Genomic DNA, 17,977 nt, shown 5'->3' with positions numbered 1-17,977 from the left:
TTTCCTGTCCCCTTTTTTTTGTGCCAAAGGTGGACCCCAGAGCCCAGACTTCTTTCAGCTCTTTTCATGATTTATAGCAGCATGAGCCAAATATACTCAAGTGCTAATGCTGTGATTCTTGGTCCCAGGTTTTGACCGCTGGATTGATTTCAGTAAGGGCTCAGAGAGCACAGATTTGAAAATTGGAAGCACAGATTTCCCCCAACTAAACTAGAAGCACACTGACTTTACCTCTAGCATTTTGTATTCTCAGTCCCTGGAGCAGAGTTGGGTGAACAATGAATGTGTGGATTACCACAAGAAATATGCAATGCTGCACGTTGCCTGGCTTGGAGAAAGGCTTTAAATTGCCATATATATGGAAAGCCCAGGGGCCGGCCGATGGCTCAGCAGTTAAGTTCCCACATTCCACTTTGGGGACCTGGGGTTCGCTGGTTCAGATCCCGGGTGCGGACATGGCACTGTTTGGCAAGCCATGCTGTGGTAGGCATCCCACATATAAAGTAGAGAAAGATGAGCACAGATGTGAGCTCAGGGCCAGTCTTCCTCAGCAAAAAGAGGAGAATTGGCAGCAGATGTCAGCTCAGGGCTAATCTTCCTCAAAAAAACAAAGAACAAAAACATGGAAACCCCAGTGTCCTAGCTTCCTAACTTCAAGCAACAGAAATCCACTCTGGCTGTCTTGAGCAGAAAAGGAATTTATTGGGATGATATGAGAGTAGGTTGAAGAATCATGAGGAAGGGTTGAAAATTTGGACTGTTCCCTCACTTTGCACCATGCCTCCCAGACTTCTGGGTGGATGGATCCTTCCACAGAGCCCAAGCCACATTCCAGAGCCCCGGCTCCCAAAGGGTGAAGAGAGGGAGGATTGCCCTGATGCGGCTTCCCTGGGGGTGGGGGTGGTAGGGCCTGCTTCCTACCGCACCATGCAGGATGCAGCAGTGGCCCCCGCCTGCTGGGCAGGCCTCACCAGAGTCCATCAGGAGCCTTTGCCAGACTCTGCCCCATCACAATATTTTTATCACTGCTCATTTCTTCTTCTTAACTTTTTGGCATCATTATGAAGACTGCGGACATTCTTGGCTTGACTTTTCTTGTATTCCCAGCTTACTAAGTGTTTTTGAAAACAGAAATCACTATTGTATTTTATCAAATGATTTATGGGCACAAAGTTTTCCTCCTTTAATGTGTTTCTACAGACAACGACCTTAACATATCTACTAATGTTGAACCAGTCTTGCATTTGTGAGATTAACACATTCATTTGACAAATAGTTATTGAATGCCTACTATGGAAAACCAGTGTTCTCAGTCCTGGGGATGAAGAGAATAAACAAAGCAGAAACAACTGCCTACCTGCAGGGGGCATACACTCTAGCTGGAGGGAGACAGAGGTTTTTTTTTTAATGTGAAATGTAAAGTATGTCACAGAGTGATAAGTGCTGTGGAGGAAAATAAAACTTGGAAAGGCACAGGAAGAGGGGTGTGTGTGTATGTGATTTTAAACATGGTGGGCAGGGAGTGACATTTTAGAAAAGGCCTGAAGGAAGTAGAGTGCCATGTGACTGGAAGAGCATTCCAGGCAGAGCGGACAGCATGTGCAAAGGCTCCAAAATGGAAGCAAAGTCTGTGGTGTTAAGGGACAGAAAGGACAGCTGTAGGACTGGAGTGGAGGGAGCAAAGGCAATGAACTTGGAGGTGACAATAGGCGGTTAGCTCACAGAAGCCACTGGAAAGACTCGGGCTTTTCATCTGAAGGAGATTGAAATGCAGAATCACTGCAGGGCTCTGAGCAGAGCAGTAACTTTCTCTGAGTTATGCTGTAACAGGATCCCTCTGACTACTCTGTAAAGACCATTCTGGAGTGGAGCAAGAACTGAATCAAGAAGACCAGTGAAGGGGTGGCTGCCATGATCCAGGTGAGAGAGGAAGATGGCTTGGACCAGGTGGTGACAGGGCAGATGCTAAGAGTTCATCGGATTTGGAATAGATTTAAAAACTCGGCTCACAGGGTTTGGCATGTAATGGCATGTATCTAAGAGGATAAGGTATGCAAAAGAAGAGTCAAGAATGACCTCAAAGATTTTTGCCTGAAGGATAGATTTGACATTAACTAAGATGTGAAAGACTTCAGGGGAAGCAAGTTTGATGAGAAAAATAGGAGTTTACTTTGGAGCATATTGCATTTGAGATGCTAATCATTGCACTTGGATATATGAGTATGGAGTTCAAAGAACTCCCAGCAAGAGATAAAAATGTGGGAGTCCTCAGTATATCGATGGCACTTAAGCCCTGAGATGAAATGAGCTCACGCAGGGAGTGAGTGTAGATAGGGAGACCGTCTAAGGACTTCTCTCTGGGGCACTCCAAGGTCAAAGCAGTCAGGAAGATGAGGAAGAACCAGCAAAAGAGATTGAGAAAGTGCAGCCAGAAGTAGCAGGAAAATCAAAAGTACGTGCTGAGAAAAGTTTTTCTAAGAGGAGGGAGTGATCGGCTGGGTCAGATGCCGCTGAAAGTTCCAGCAGAATTCCGAACTGAAAACTGAGTACTGGAGGTAGTCGTGGAGAGGTCTTTGGTGACCTTGACAGGAGTGGTTTCATGGAGTGACTGGGACAAAAGTCTGAGTGGAGAGCGTTCACAAGAGAGTGGGAGGAGAGACACAGTGTCAGCACACGTAGACAACTCTCTTCAGGAATTTTTCTGGGAATAGAAAGAAACAAATAGATCGGTAGCCAAGGGCAGGAATGAGATTAAGAGACTATCAGATGGGAGATATATCATTAAGTTTATACGTTGCTGGGAATCATTCAGTGCAGACAGCAGAGCGAGGAAGAAGTGCTAGGGAGCTGTCTTCGAGACATCAACAGGTGGTGGGGTCTGGAGCGCTCAGAGGACAGGCTTTGGCTAGAAGACAGGACCGTTCATCCATCCTGCCAGGAGGGGATGCTGTGTGTGGTCACAGGTGTATGGAGATGGGCAGTGTGGTTGTGCAGGATAGTGGAGGTTCACCCTAAAATGCTTCTGGTTTCTTGTCAAGGTCACAGCTGAGGATGAGGATGGGGAAGGAAGTGTTGGAGGTTTGAGGAAAGAGGACAAAGTAAGAAACAGCTTTTCTGGAGAGAGAGAGGTGAACAGAAATACAGAAGGATTCCTAGGAAGTGCTGAGGGCTGCCTGGCCATGGATTTGGAAGTGAGAGGGTCAGCTGGGTGAGGTGTCTTTCTCAGGAATGCTCCTCTGACTGGGTGCATGCCTGAGCTTGCCAACATTTGCTCTCTTAATTGGTCTTTTCACAGAACCAAAATTCTAATTGACCAGGTCAAACATTGTGGGGCCCCCCCTTTACCTTCTGCCTTTACTTTCATTAATCATTTCCTTCCACTTACATTCTTCTAGTTTCTAGAGTTGAAAACTTGATTCCTTTATTTTTAGGGTGTTTTCAAACTTATTTTCAAATAAATCCACATAAGCTGACGCATTTTCTTCTGAATCGTCTTTTGTCAACCTCCCACAGGGTCTGCTTTATAATTCTCATGTTGAAATTTATTTCTAGAGAGTTTGTACTTTTGGTGTTGATTTCCTCTTTCCTCCCTGACTTGAGTAATTTATAACAGCGTGTTGTGGTTAATTTCTAATTTTATTGTATTGAGATTAAGTGAGTATGGTCTGTGTGATTGTTGTTTTTTGGAATCTTTTTGAGATTTTGTTTTTGTGGCTTAATATTTATGAATGGAATATCTCCCAAAGTAGAAATCATACAGATGTTTCTATTTAATATAGTACTGTAAACTCATCCCCTAAATATAGCAGAGAAATGTAAAAAGAACAAATGTTAAAGATACAACCAGACTCAAAGACATGGAATGTATCTCCACAGACTAGAGGAGGGGCAGAAACACAGAGTGAGGCGTAAGCCTGAAGCCTTTGGACGGCTGGACACCATGTCTGGAATCAGGCAGAGAAGGCGGGGGTGGGGGGGTGTCTCTGTGGGTACTAGGAAAAAAAACTGCCTCAAAAGAAATGCAGCAGTAGAGCCTGAGGTGGGATTCCTGGCTCCTGAAAGGATGCTAAGAAAAGCTGCCGCCGATCCCTGGCTAAGGGTCACTTACAGTTTCCCTGAAGCGGCCCATTCAGGGAGGTGAGAGGACACGGGAACTGAGCTAAGACAACTCTCGTTTAGTAAACAATTAGGAACTCCAAACTCAACAATCAAAAGATAAGCACCTTTGGGGGCTGGCCCTGTGGGGTAGTGGTTAAATTTGATGTTCTGCTTCCACACGGCCCCGGGTTCGTGGTTCTGAACCCTGGGCGTGGACCTGCATACCACTCACTGAGCGGTACTGTGGTGGCATCCCACAAAATAGAGGAAGATTGGCACAGATGTTAGCTCAGCCACAATCCTCCTCGCCAAGACAAAAAAAAGATAAGCACGGCACAGGTAGGATGACCATACCACCTGCTTCCCCAGAGATAATCCCACTTTACAATGCTAGTCCCAGCATCATGTTAGTATCACCCTCTTTCACTCTCATAGTATCCTGTTTAGATGTTGATGATATGGTCACCTAACATAGGAGAAATGAAAATAATAGAACAGCCTGGACAAAGGATTGAAAATGGGTCTGGCTTAGATATGGTGAAATAAAGTTGGAATTTCCCACTCTTCTCTCAGAAATTACCCAAGAGTAACAAGGAGGGTGAGACACAAACATAAGCACTATTTTTATTAAAGCTGGGAGACAGGTGAAATGCCAAACCATAAGACAGGTGGAGGGTTGACAGAAGCACTCGCAATCAAACAGGAGAAGCTGGATGTCTCAGGAAGAGCCAGCCAAATTTACTCCCAACGTGAGGGCAGACCTTAATGTGCAAAGCCCTCTCTAGGAACAGTGGGAATAGGGTGCTTATGCACCCCAGAAGTAGACTGAAATTACATATTAGAACAAATCTTTGAAGATTTAACTTAAGAAAATGATCAGATAAAAAGAAGATTTGAATCCATAGAGCCAATCCATCGTGTCCCAGGAAACATCAGTCCAGAGTGATCATTCAAAAATGTGCAACAGGGAAGTTTACAAATTTCATAGACAAAGAAATAATTCTTGGGGCGACAAAATAGTTAAGTCACTTATAAGGAAGAAGAAATCAGGCTGGTTTCAGACTTCACTCCAGCAACATTCAAGCCTAGAAGACAATGAAGCGATCGCCACACATTCCTCCAGAGATAAAGTACTACCCTAGAATTTTACACTCTGTTTTTCAGGATAAAGGCAACAAGTATTTTTGAACACGAAAAACTCGGAGAATATCACTTCCATAAATTCTTCTTGAAGAAACTACTGATTCAAGATCTTCACAGGATAAGATCACAAGATGTGATCTACCACAAAAGGGCTGGGGGAAACACTGGGTGAAACAGCTAGTAGGAATTCTGAATCTGTTTAACTGTAGGACTAGGACAAAAACGAATGTGGGGATTACGGTTACAGAGCAGAATGTCTGATTTTACAAACCCAGTTACGTGGAAGTGGTCTGATTAACAAAAACTGGGGTGAGAAGGGAGAGAAAAAAAGGGATGTTTAGGAACACTGATTTCGTTTTACAGCCAGGGGTCGAAATACCACATGGAAAGCTGCTAAAAAATCAAGTATAGAAGTATGTATAAAAATATTTAATAGAAAAGAAGGAAACTAAAGAAAGATAAAATTGTTTGACATTGGGTACAGAGAAGGAGAAGATGTCAAGAAAAAAGAGGAAAAGCACTATATTATCATCGTTCAGAACAGGGAGTCAGCAAAAGAGTCTGAAGAAATAGAGGACTGAGAGTATTGTACAGATTATGAATATAAAGGCAACTGCTTGAAGGAAAATACAAACCTTCCAAATGGCCAGGAGAAACACGCCTAAAACACAGCAAAGCAAACACAAAGCACGTAAGGCAAGAGTAAAAAAAGAACTAAAAAGGCTATGAAAACATAGCATGAAATAACATAACTGTCACACGAATAGGGCTAAACTCCTCTACTCCAAGAAAAAAAGACCTGCAGACTGAATCACAAAGCAAAAGCTGGTGCTCCATTCAAGGGATTTACCTAAAACAAAGGCTCAGAAAAGATGACAATAGACGGGCAAAGGCATATTGGACCAACGCAAACAGCTCAGCAGGCTTGTCACAGTGTCAGACAGCTGTGAATTCAGGCAAAGGGCAGAAACATTAAATGAGACAAGAAAGGTCATTTTATAATGAAGAGGGACAATGTACAGGAATATAAGAGGGATATTTGGGAACAAATAATATAGCATCATCATTTATAATGCAGGACTCCAGAGAAATAAAAACACAACAGTAATAAATTCAATTTACTTCTCTTGGACCACATCAGGTCAAAATACATGTAAGGACACAGAAGACCTACATGGCGTAATAAATAAGCTATAGCTCATTGACACATTTCCGAATCTGTAGGCTAAACACAGAATATGCATTCCCCTCGAGAGCCTACAAAAGTCACAAAAATTGACCCTATTTTGGGCCACAAAGAAAAAGACAAACTCAAATATTTCAAAAATACAAAGTAGTTCAGACAACATTGATCTCTGATCACAATGAGATAAAACTAAACATTTATAAGAAAATCAGAAACAAAAGACCCTAACGCTTGGAAGTTTTAAAACTCTCACACTCTCTCTTCAAATCTAGAAACACGACATCAGAGACAAGTCAGAACCAAAATTTTAGAATAGCTACAAAATAACAGTAATGGAGATACTATCTATCAGAAATTATGGGCTATAGCTAAAGTAGTACATATCTATATCTAAAGGCCGAGTCTTAACCTTAAATACTCACATTTACAAAAAGAATTGAAAAGCTAAGCATCCAACTCAAGAAGTTAGAAAAAAAGTACAAAAATAACCCAAAAGAATGCAGGAAAAAGGAATTAATAAAGATAAAAGCAGAAATTGGGGCTGGCCCCGTGGCCGAGTGGTTAAGTTCACGCGCTCCGCTGCAGGCAGCCCAGTGTTTTGTTGGTTCGAATCCTGGGTGCGGACATGGCACTGCTCATCAAACCACGCTGAGGCAGTGTCCCACATGCCACAACTAGAAGGACCCACAACGAAGAATATACAGCTATGTACCGGGGGGCTTTGGGGAGAAAAAGGAAAAAAATAAAATCTAAAAAAAGAAAAAAAGATAAAAGCAGAAATTAATTAATTAGGAAACAACAACAAACATGGTAGAACTGAAAAATAAATCTGACAGCTGGTTCTTTGAAAAGAAAAATACAATTTAAAACAGTAACAATCAATAAAGCAAAAAATAGACAAAATAAGAAATTAGGGGGAAATTAAAAAGTTCACAAAAGACTGCTTTTCTCAACTTTATGCAAATACACTTGAAAACCTGGATGAACTAGATAATTTATTTTAAGGAAAATATAATTTATCAAAATTAATTCTAAAAGTTAAAAAAATCTAAGTGGTGAAATTACCACAGAAGAAATAAAGAAGGTTGTCAAAGAGTTACTCTCCCCACAGAAAGCATCAGGCCCAGACATTTTCAACTGGATAACGATCAGACCTCAAAGAACAGAAAATTTTCATGCTACATGTTCCAGAGTAAAAGGAAAGAATAAAGGCTTCCAAATTTCCCCCCTCCAAGAGCCCAACAAAGACACATTCCTTTAAACAAGGAAGCTGGGTTTTTTTTCTTCCCTAAAGTTCTAGTACCTAGTTGTATATTCTAGTTGTAAGTCCTTCTAGTTCTTTTATAGGAGCCACCACCACAGCACAGCTACTGACAGACAGGTGGTGTGGTTCTGCACCCAGCAACCAGGGCTGGGTTGCTGAAGGGGAATGAGCAAAACTTTAACCACTAGGCCATCAGGGCTGGCTCAAAAGCTTCCAAATTTTTTATGATCTGAGCATAACATTGATTCTGAAAACGAAACAATGGTAGACATTCAAAAAGAAAACTATGGCCCATTCTCACTTTTGAATATCAACATAAAAATCCTAAAGAAATAATGTATTAACAAACAGAATCAAGCTGCGTGTTAAAAAAAAGAAAACATGACATGTAAGTTTATTCCAGGAATCAATTAGATTTTTTTATTAGGCATTTATTACAACTAAGACTCACTATTCCAGTGTTAGGAAATCTGCTCTCTCAGGGCTGCTGAGGCTGCAGGGCCCAGGATGGATGTCTCCTCGGCCCCCTCCCTGTGCAGTGAGGCAAATTCTCTGATCTTGAGGCTCAGTCCTCATTTTCACTGCAGTTTTCATCAGTCAACTTCTGAAACATAGAACACTCCCCCACCCCCACGGCCCCTGTGCTCTGTGTTTCTTGCTCCTGATCTAGCTCTCCACAGCTCCCCTCTCTGCACCCCTCCCCCTCCTCCCTCACCCCTCCGCAGCCCACCTCCCAACCCTTCCTGTCCTGACCTAGAATCCTCTGTAACTTCTGCCCCACAACCTGCAAAGTCCCCTCCATCCTCAAGCACTCGGAGTGGTTCCACTTCTCTACTTCTGCCTTGACTGAAACACAGACCTCCCTGAGGAGACCTGAGCGTCCTGTTCTCTAAAGGGCCAGACCACACCTCCCCTCCACTCTTGTCCAAAGTCCTGCTTCTTTAAGGTTTCAATCATTTAACTTTACCACCCTCTCCCCTTCCTGATGTCTCTCTACTTTCTTATTCACTGAAGACATCACTCACAGTGACGCAAAAAGTGTCCTGCCACGTGTATGGGTGGTCTCCACATCCGTGTGTGTGACTTTGGCCTCTCCATTCACTCCACTTCTCCACCAGGGCTGCCCTGGGCACTGCACAATCAACATAAGGGTACTAGGTGGCCTACTCCACATTAGCCATCCATCCTCACATCCCGACCTGGTCCTCAGTGACCATCTCTGTTCTCTTACCAGAAGCTCCTCTCCAGCTTAGTTTTTCAATTACTCCAGTAAGATCAATAAATCTCTGATCCTCATCAAGACTCCCAGTCTGTTGAACCCACTACTTTCTCCCAACCGTTCAGCTCTCTCCCTCCTTTACTTCTCTTTTTACTCAGCTTAGATCCCACCGTCCGCCGTTCAGCGTTTGATATACCTACACACACCCCCCACCTGCCCATCTTCACAGGCAACTTCCTCTCTTCCTTTCTAGAGAAAATTCCAACTTTTCTCTACCAAACCAAACCTTTGCCCCTCTTCTTTCTTTCTTTCTTCAGAAGAAAAAGAGAGGTTGTTGCTGTTTAGGCCGAGGTTTCTCAACTTCAGCACTATTGACATTTTGGGCTGGACGATTCTTTGCTGTGGGGGCTGTTGTGTGTGTTGCAGGATGTTTAGCAGTGTACCTGGCCTCTACCCACTGCATGCCAGTAACATCCCCAGTTGTGACAGCCAAAAATGTCTCCAGACTTTGCCAAACTCTCCTGGGTGGGGGAAAGGAGCAAGTCATGCTTGATTGAGAACCGCTAGTCTGAGCTCAGCCCTCCGTTTGTGCTGGGGCCTCTGCCTCCTCCTTCACACATATGCAGTCTTTTCAGGCATCATACAGTATGAAATAGCTTTTTCTCTCCTGTATAGTCAGCAGCTCCCTCTCAACTGGATTCTTTTCATAAATATTTGAACATCTTTAAAAAAATCCCCCTTCAACAACACTTCTACCTCCGGTCACCAGTACCTCTCCTTCCCTCTCCCATCACATCTTGCAAGAGTTGGTATTTTCCCCACCTCCATTCCTTCTCATTTGATCCTCACTCCCTCAAAGATGACTCAAGGCCCTGTCATTCTGCCCCTGCAGCTTTCAGTAAGGTCTTAAGTGACTTCCATGTCCATAAATGCAGTTGACATTTTTCAGCCCGTGGACATAAGGCACAATGGAGGAGAACCAGACTGAGGGAAGGAAAGATGCTGAGTTTGATCCTGATCCTGTTGAATTTCAGGTGTCTCAGAGGCATTCTAGAGGAGAAGTTGGAGGACATTGAGACAATGTGGGTTGGAGTAAGAGGGGAGGTCAGGGCTGGGACAGAATATATCTAGGTCTCTAGCAGTATGCCTAGAGTCCCACGGGTATGTGTCTAGCTAATGCCATAGGCGAGATGAGGTCTCTTGGCAAGGGAGAGAGGGGTTGTAATACAGCTGTTCTCAAACTTGAAGGTACAGTACTTCAGAATCACCGGAGGGGCTTGCAAAATGCAGATTTCTGGGCCCCACACCCAGAGTTTTTAATACAGTAAAAACTGAATAGTATTGCTAGGATGGAGAATTTCTACCAGGTTCCCAGATGATGCTGAAGCTGCTGGTCTGGGTACCACATCTTGAGAACCACTGATCTAGAGGGAGGAGAGGGGGCGCACGGCTCGGGTGGGGCGCTCTAACATTTATTAGTCGGAGGCGGAGGTAAGCTGTTGACAGAAGCAAGAGAAGCTCGGGGAGAGGAAAGACCATCAGCGGCCGGCGGATGGAGAGCGGCCGAGGGTGAAGATGCAGAGGCCTCTGGACTACATCTCCCAGGGAGCCCTGCGCCGGCTCGCGCCCGCCCCCTGCAGGCGGTTCGGGGAGGCGCCGGTCGGTTCCCGGGGACCTTTCGCTCAGCATCTGGGAGCGCCGGGAGCGCGGCTGCTGCGGCTGCGGCGGCGCCGCGGGACCTGAGTGGAGCGGGTGAGTAGGCGCCGCGCTGGCCGCCTGGTCCTCTCCGTCTCCGTTGCGTCGTCTTCTCGGGTCCGGCGAGCCAGCATGGGGGTTCAGGGGTCCGAGCGCAGGGGCGCAGGACTGCCCCTCTGAGAGGGAGGACGCGCTGCCGTCGTCGCCTTGGTGGCCCGGGTCCCCCTCCGCCCAGAGGGTCCCGCCCCTGGCCCGGACCGAGGTCCTGTCCTGTCCTGCCCACCCAGCCAGGAGCGGCGGGACGGGTGCCGCAGGTGGCAGCGGCAGGTGGCCGCCCCCTCCCCGCCGGGCTCCGGGAGGGAGGGCCGGGTGACTCCCGACGACTGCGGCCCTGGGAGGCGCCCCCAGCCCTCGCCGTGGTGGGGCAGGTGCATGGGCGCGCCGGGCCGAGACTCTCTGGCCCCTGTGTGCCTCCCGCGCCCTCCCTGGTGCTGTCCTGGGGGTGCTGTGTGGTGTCGGAGACCGCGTAGCCCTTGGCCGTCCTCGGCGTCCACAGAGCCCTCGTTCCCCTCTTGCCCTGGGGTGACCGGGGAAGGGCGCGGGCTGTGCGTCTCCCGGGTCGGCTGGCGGTGCCACAGCGCAGTGCACCTGGTGAGCCCTGGGGACCGTTTGGACGCTTAGGGGTGGCCCGGGGATGCGGAGCCCGTCAGGAGTGCAACGGGAACAGCCTCCTTTCCAAATACCTTCGAAATAAAATTAGTTTGATGTGCTTATCTTTTCTTAAAGGAAGTTTGACCCTGAATAGCTTATTTTTATTTTGTGGGAGCTCCATTTGCCCTCACGTAAGTTTATGTAATAAGCAGTATACGGTTTGAAAAAAATATCACAGTGAAGGTGCTCTTCTTTGCCCTCTATCGGAAGAATTATGTTGGCCTGGTTGACGTGCTTATCCATCAGTAACTGCGGGAGCTGGAGGCAGGAGATAAAGTGTTTTGGAGTGGAGTCACAACTCAACCCTTCGGAACAAATTTGGTTTTAGAAGATTTTTGTTATTCAGTTTCAAACAAGATGTTGCAACGTTTAAGATGGGGGAGGAGGGAGGGAGCAAAAGCTTGTCAATCCTAATACCTTACTCTACAGAAAATAGCTTTGCATAATTAACTCGCAAGGCAAGCAGATTTAATTTGGTCGCCAAAACAAGATCTAAAGCACAGCCTCCATACTAAACTCTGTTAGTTTTAATAGTTTTTCAGTTGATTTGTTTGGCTGTTCTAGGTAGACAGTCTTATCTACTGTTAAGAAACAACAGAGGTCTCTTTCTAATGTTTGTACTAATTATTTCTTTGTCTTCCAATGATCACCCTCTCTACAGCGTTGACTATTAAGGTTAAATAGGACATTTTTGTCTAGGTTTTAGGGGAATGCTCCCAGTGTATCTTTCACTAAGTTCATTCTCTATCATATTGTTAGTTTCCATCTTGTTGATTTTTTTCCCCAAAATGCTTTGGGGGGAAAATACAGCTTGTATTGATATGACCATGTAGTTTTCTTCTTCAAATTGTTAACATAAGTGATTAGGCTGCTAAATTTTCTGTCTCTAAAATCCTGGGATAATTTGAAATGCACTTTTGGGTTGTTTGATAGATTCAATTAGCTAACATTTTATTTAGGGTTTTGGTATCTATATTTATAAGTGTTTGGTATCCATATTTATAAGTGTGGTATCTATACTTATAAGTATTTCCTCCCCCCCTCCCCGTTTTTGACTGAGCTTGTAATTAAGGTTATGTTGTCCTCACTGATTAAGTTGGGAAACTTTCCATCGTTTTCTGTGCTCTGGAGCAGAAGAATTGTCTGTGCCTTGAAGTTTGGCAGACTGACTAGAGAGCGCCTGGCTGCTGGTGGTGTGTTTTTTAAGAAGTTGCTATCAGTATTTGACTACCTTTTCAGTTTTTTCCGTGATCATTGGTTTTTCTCAGATTTTCTGTTTCTTCAAAGTCAATCTAATACTTTATATCTTCCTGGAAAATCATTAAGATTGTTGAAATTTAATATATGTTAGCATAATGTATATAGTATTCTGTTGTAAGAAAATAAACTCTTCCGTATGTGTGGCTTGTTCTCTTTCTTGTTCATACTTTGGCTTGTGCCTTTTCTCTTTTTTAATTGGTCAGACTTGCTTATTTTATTAGACTTTTCAAAGAACCAGCTTTTGGATTTATTGATTAATCCTATTGATTTTTATTTTTCTATGTCATTAATTTCTGGTTTTTATGTTTCTTTTCGCATAACTTGAGTTTATTTTATTCAGGTTCTAGCCTCTTGAATTGAGAGCTTAGATCATTTATATAATCAGTCAGCCTTCCTCCTGAACAAGGCAAGGACTTCTCATTCTTCCATTCCAGTCTCTCCCATTTGGCCTTAGCTCTATTTTTACTTTAGTCCTTCGAATTAGACATTATTGTCGTGTTATTATTATTTTGTAGATCAATGTTTGTTATATTTATCTACGTGTTTACCATTTTCTTCACTCTTCATTCCTTCTTGATCACAGATACTCTTCTTTGGATCATTTCCCTTCTCCCTGAAGTACATTCTTAGAAGTTTCTTCAATGATGATACATATTCTGTTTTTATACCATCTGAAAATGTCTTTATTTTGCCCATTCTTGAATTTTGGCTTCACCAGCTTTCTCTATTCCATTGATTTCAAAGTTATTTTAATATTTTTTTCTAGCATTTTTTGAAGATATTTTGTTGAGATCTCTATTCTGCCATATTGCTGAAAGAAAGATGAAGATTAAAAATGAAAATTAATTTGTAGTCTAATGAACTGGCAGTTTTAGTGACTTTTCCCTGTACAAAGTTATATATTTATCTCACATTTGTCAATTATAATTTATATTCTCTGTATCCTTAACTTATTTTTTCTATTCTAATATGACTTATTGATTCTGAGAGTTGTGTTCAAGACTTCCACTATGATTCCTAGTCGGTTTCTTTTGTTCTATTTCTATTAGTTTTTGCAACGTATATATTGCTTATAGGGCCACCCAAAGCAACGTGTATATATTTGTGTTGTATTTTTAAAACTATGTTTTTAGATGCTTAAAGCTTCACAATTATTTTTATTTTCTTGGTAAATTGTACCTTTGGAATAAAATAGTCATCCTATCTTATTTAATTATTTTTGCTTTTAATTCTATTTTGCCTGATATTAATATTGCTACATCTGCTTTATTTTTGTTAGCATTTATCTGGCATATCTTTTTCCATTCATTTATTTTCCATTTTTGGTGTTTTGTTTTAGTTTCTGCTCTTGTGATTAGCTTATAGCTAGATTTTGTTTTACTACTTAGTGTTTGTCTTAAACAATTGTGGTAAAATACACATAACATAAAATTTACTATATTAATAATTCACTAGTATTAAGTGTATTCACATTGTTGTGCCACCAATCTCCAGAACTTTTTCATCTTGCAAAACGGAAACTCTATACCCATTAAACAACAACTACCCATCCTCCACCCCCCCCCCCCCCCCCCCCCCCCCCCCCCCCGCGTATCTGGTAACTACCACTCTATGTCTCTATGAAATTGCCTCTTCTAGGTATCTCATATAGTATTTGTCTTTTTGTGACTGGCTTATTTCACTTAGAATAATGTCCTCAAGGTCATTCCATTTGTAGCATGTGTCAGAATTTTCTTGTTTATTTGAGGCTGAATGGTATTCCATTGTATGTGTTTACCACATTTTGCTAATCCTTTCATCTCTTGGTTGCTTCCATATTTTAGCTATTGTGAATAATGCTTTTTTGAATATGGGTATACAAATATCTCTTTGAGACCTTGCTTTCAATGTTTTTGGGTATATACCCAGAAGTGGAATTTCTAGATGATATGGTAATTCTATTTTTAATTTTTTGAGGAACTGCCATATTGTTTCCCACAACTGTAACATTTTACATTCCCAAAATGGTGTACAAGGTTCCAGTTTCTCCTTATCCTCTCCAACACTTGATATTTTCTGGATTTTTTCTGATAGTAGCAATCATAATGTGTATGAAATCTTAGTCTTTCAATAGGAGGCTTTAACCCATTTATGTTGATTTTGATTACTGATATTTTTGGGGCTGTTTTTGTCATCGTATTTATTTGTTTTTTTTAAAGATTTTATTTTTCCTTTTTCTCTCCAACCTCCCCCCCCCCCCCCCAGTACATAGTTACATAGTTGTGTATTTTTAGTTGTGTGTCCTTCTAGTTGTGGCATGTGGGACGCCACCTCAGCATGGCTTGATGAACGGTGCCACGTCCCTGCCCAGGATCCAAACTGGCGAAACCCTGGGCTGCCGAAGCGGAGCATGCGAACTTAACCACTTGGCCACAGGGCCAGCCCCTCTCGTCATCTTATTTTGTGTTTGCTATCTTTTATGCTTATTACCTTCCAGCCTCTGCTCCTTTCCTACCTTTTCTTGGATTGACTGAGTTTTTCTTGTTCCTTTTATCTCTCTCAAGACATGGAAGTTACAGATATTATTCCTACTCTGCCTGTGGTAGGTACCTGTAAATTTGGGGGCAACCTTTTATTTAGGTGTAACGTAAATGTGTAGAGGTACACACATCTTAAGTGTATAGCTTGATGAATTTTGACCAACTGAATACACATATAACCAGCACTCAGAACAAGAAACCACCTCTCCAACACTCCAGAATTTGTCCTTCTGCAGCTCACTACCAAAGATAACCACTATCATTTCTAAGACAATAGATTAGTTTTGCCTGTTTGGGTACTTTATAGCAATAGAATCATACAGTATGTACTCTTTTATATAGAGCTTCTTTCCATCAACATTACATTTGTGAGATTTGTACATATTCTTGAGTTTAGTTGTGGTTCATCCATTCTCATTCGTGTATATATTCCATTGTTTCTATAACTGCAATGTAGATATCCATTCTACCTTGATTGGCATTTGGGTTGTTTGCAGTTTTAGGCTATCATGAACAGTGCTGCTGTGAACATTCTGGCATATGTCTTTCTTTGAAGGAGTGTGTGCATTTCTGTTGATGATACACCTAGGAGTGGAATTGCTTGCTCATAGGATGTGCTTATGCTCAGTTTTGGTAGATCCTGCCAGTTTTCAGCAGTCGTTGTACCAACTTAAGTCCTATGGGAGAATTTGTGGTTGCTGCACATCCTTGCCAACTCTTGGTAATTTCTGTCTTTTCCATTTTAGTCATTCTGGTGGATATCACGTTGTAGTTTTAATTTGGTTTTCCTGTATGATAAGTGAAATTAAGCTCCTTTGGTACCCGTAAGTTTTACACATATTTAAACATTTTTTTCTCTTGATGTTTAAAGATAATCTGTATATATGAACTCTTCATGAGTAAAGCAAGAAAGAACCTTAACATGTTTTAATTCTACCTCATATTAAGATCTGCTGATCTTTGAGTTTTTGTACATTATGCACAAATAATGATGTTTTACCGATTATTTGCTGGTCAGTTATAAGTTTTACCAATTATTTGCTCATCATTGGTTGTTTCATCTCTTTTCTCCTTTTTGGATTCATTATTTGTCTTGCTCAAACAAATCTTTAAGAAATTGTGTTTTTTCCTCCAGGGATTTTGTGGGTGGTAATCTTTCTGAGCCCTTGCATGTTTAAAAATATATTTTTATTTTGCTTTTCCACGTGAATTCTCTTGACTGAGTATAGGATTCTAGGTTAAAAACTTGTGAATTTTGAAGGTAATTCTCCGTTATCTGCTGGCGTCTAGTGTGGTTGATGAGAAGTCTGTGCAGTCTGATTTCCATTTCTTTGTCGTTAACCTGTTTATTTCTCTGAAGCTTTACAATTTTCTTCCCTTAGTGTTCTAAAATTTCACCATTATTTGTCTCAGGATGAATCGTTTTTGTTCTTCCTTCTCAGTGCTTGGTAGTCTCTTTCATTCTAAAGATTAATATATTTCTCTGGCACTGGAGAAGTTTCTCTTTGAGTATTTCCTTGCCTCAATTCTCTTTATTTTCTGCTTCTGGAATTACTGTTAAATGAGGATTAAAATTTCTCAATTTATCTTTCATATTTCTTGACTTCCAAATGTTCTTTCTATCTTTATGGGCTGCATTCTGGGAGATCCCGTGGCTTGACTTTCCAGTTCGCCAGTCTAGTGTTTAGCTTTTTCCAGTCATCTCTTATCCCATCTGTTGAGTGTTCTTAAATGTTTATCATATATTTAGTTTTCAAGGTCTATACCTTTTTAAATTTAATTTTTGGTATAGCTAAGATGTTCAGTGTTCAAAAATCATACTGTATTAAAAAGACATAAGTGAAAGGTCTCGCCACCACCCCTTCCCCCATCTACCCACATCTCCCTCAGCCTACAAGTATGTAACCATTGTTATTGATTTCTTATGTATCCCTCCAGAGTCTCTTTATGCAAATATGAATTAGGTTCTTAATTCCTCCTTTTTTCCCCCAAATAGTAGCATTATTCCATATCCTGCCCTTCACCCTGCTTTTAAATTTCACAATGTGTTAGAGAGATGTTTAGCTATTAGTTAGCTGCTTGCTTTTCATAGGTAGAGTTTCCCTCAGATATTTCCTAGGATATGTAATGATTTTTTCTATGTGCTCTATTAACTCTCTTTCGTTAGATATGTGTTCTCCTGTTGATTGGGTGTCCCCATTTCATGACGTTGAATAAAAGCTCAGTGATCCTTCCTTTGTCTGCTCATCTTTGAGTTTGAGAATTCCTGTTTTCCTGCCTGTCCTATTTGCCATAGGCTGCCTCTGGTAATTGTTGAAGAATTGTGACATGCTGCTGAGTAGAGTGGATATTCCAGGTGAGGGGCATTTGTTGTGGGCTTCTCACTGTATGTGGGCAAGGGTCCCATGGCCCTGGCCATCTCACTGCGTTCCAGTTCATCACTTGGTCACATTCCATCCCTGCCCCTCTTTGTCTCTGCTGATTTGGAACCTGAAACCTTTTACCATTTTCCACTGCCTGACAGCCTCCTCTCAAGCCTGTATTGGCTGTGGTTTGCTCAGGCAATCTGATTCTGAGTATTCTCTACCGTTCAGAAATTTCTTAGATGTCTTAATTGGCTGGTAGCACTGTTTCTTGTCTTCTAGGTCTCTTATCGATTCAGTGTTTTGAAAGTAATATTTCTGCCACTCCATAGAATTTTAGGACACCCAGAAGGTACAAGTATGTGTTTAGTCCATTATCTTGGTCCAATCTCCAATATTATCTTTTATCTTGAATTTATTTCTGTATCAGGGGTCCCCAAGACCACCCCCAGATTGGGTGATTCACTGGGAGGTCTTATAGGACTCAGCATCCCACCATACTCATGGCTGAGCTTTAGT

General features: G+C 42.2%; 1 protein-coding gene across 14 annotated transcripts in view; it reads left to right on the top strand.

Moving 5' to 3' along the window:
* Positions 1-17,977, top strand: part of SPECC1 (sperm antigen with calponin homology and coiled-coil domains 1) — a 283,675-nt gene that overhangs the window by 11,304 nt on the left and 254,394 nt on the right. For 5 of the 14 annotated variants that reach the window (XR_011423521.1, XR_002811716.2, XM_023653591.2 and 2 more), the window contains exon 1: positions 10,530-10,662. The exons of 7 other annotated variants lie outside the window; for them this stretch is intronic. The gene's annotated coding sequence lies outside the window, so the exon portion shown is untranslated. Of the gene's footprint in view, positions 1-10,417; positions 10,663-17,977 lie in introns of those variants that run through there. 2 more of the 14 variants (XM_023653598.2, XM_023653589.2) reach the window with 2 other exon arrangements.

The sequence above is a fragment of the Equus caballus genome, chromosome 11 (assembly GCF_041296265.1).
Source record: "Equus caballus isolate H_3958 breed thoroughbred chromosome 11, TB-T2T, whole genome shotgun sequence".
Taxonomy (NCBI): Eukaryota; Metazoa; Chordata; class Mammalia; order Perissodactyla; family Equidae; genus Equus; species Equus caballus.
This window is presented reverse-complemented; position numbering and strand designations above follow the sequence as displayed.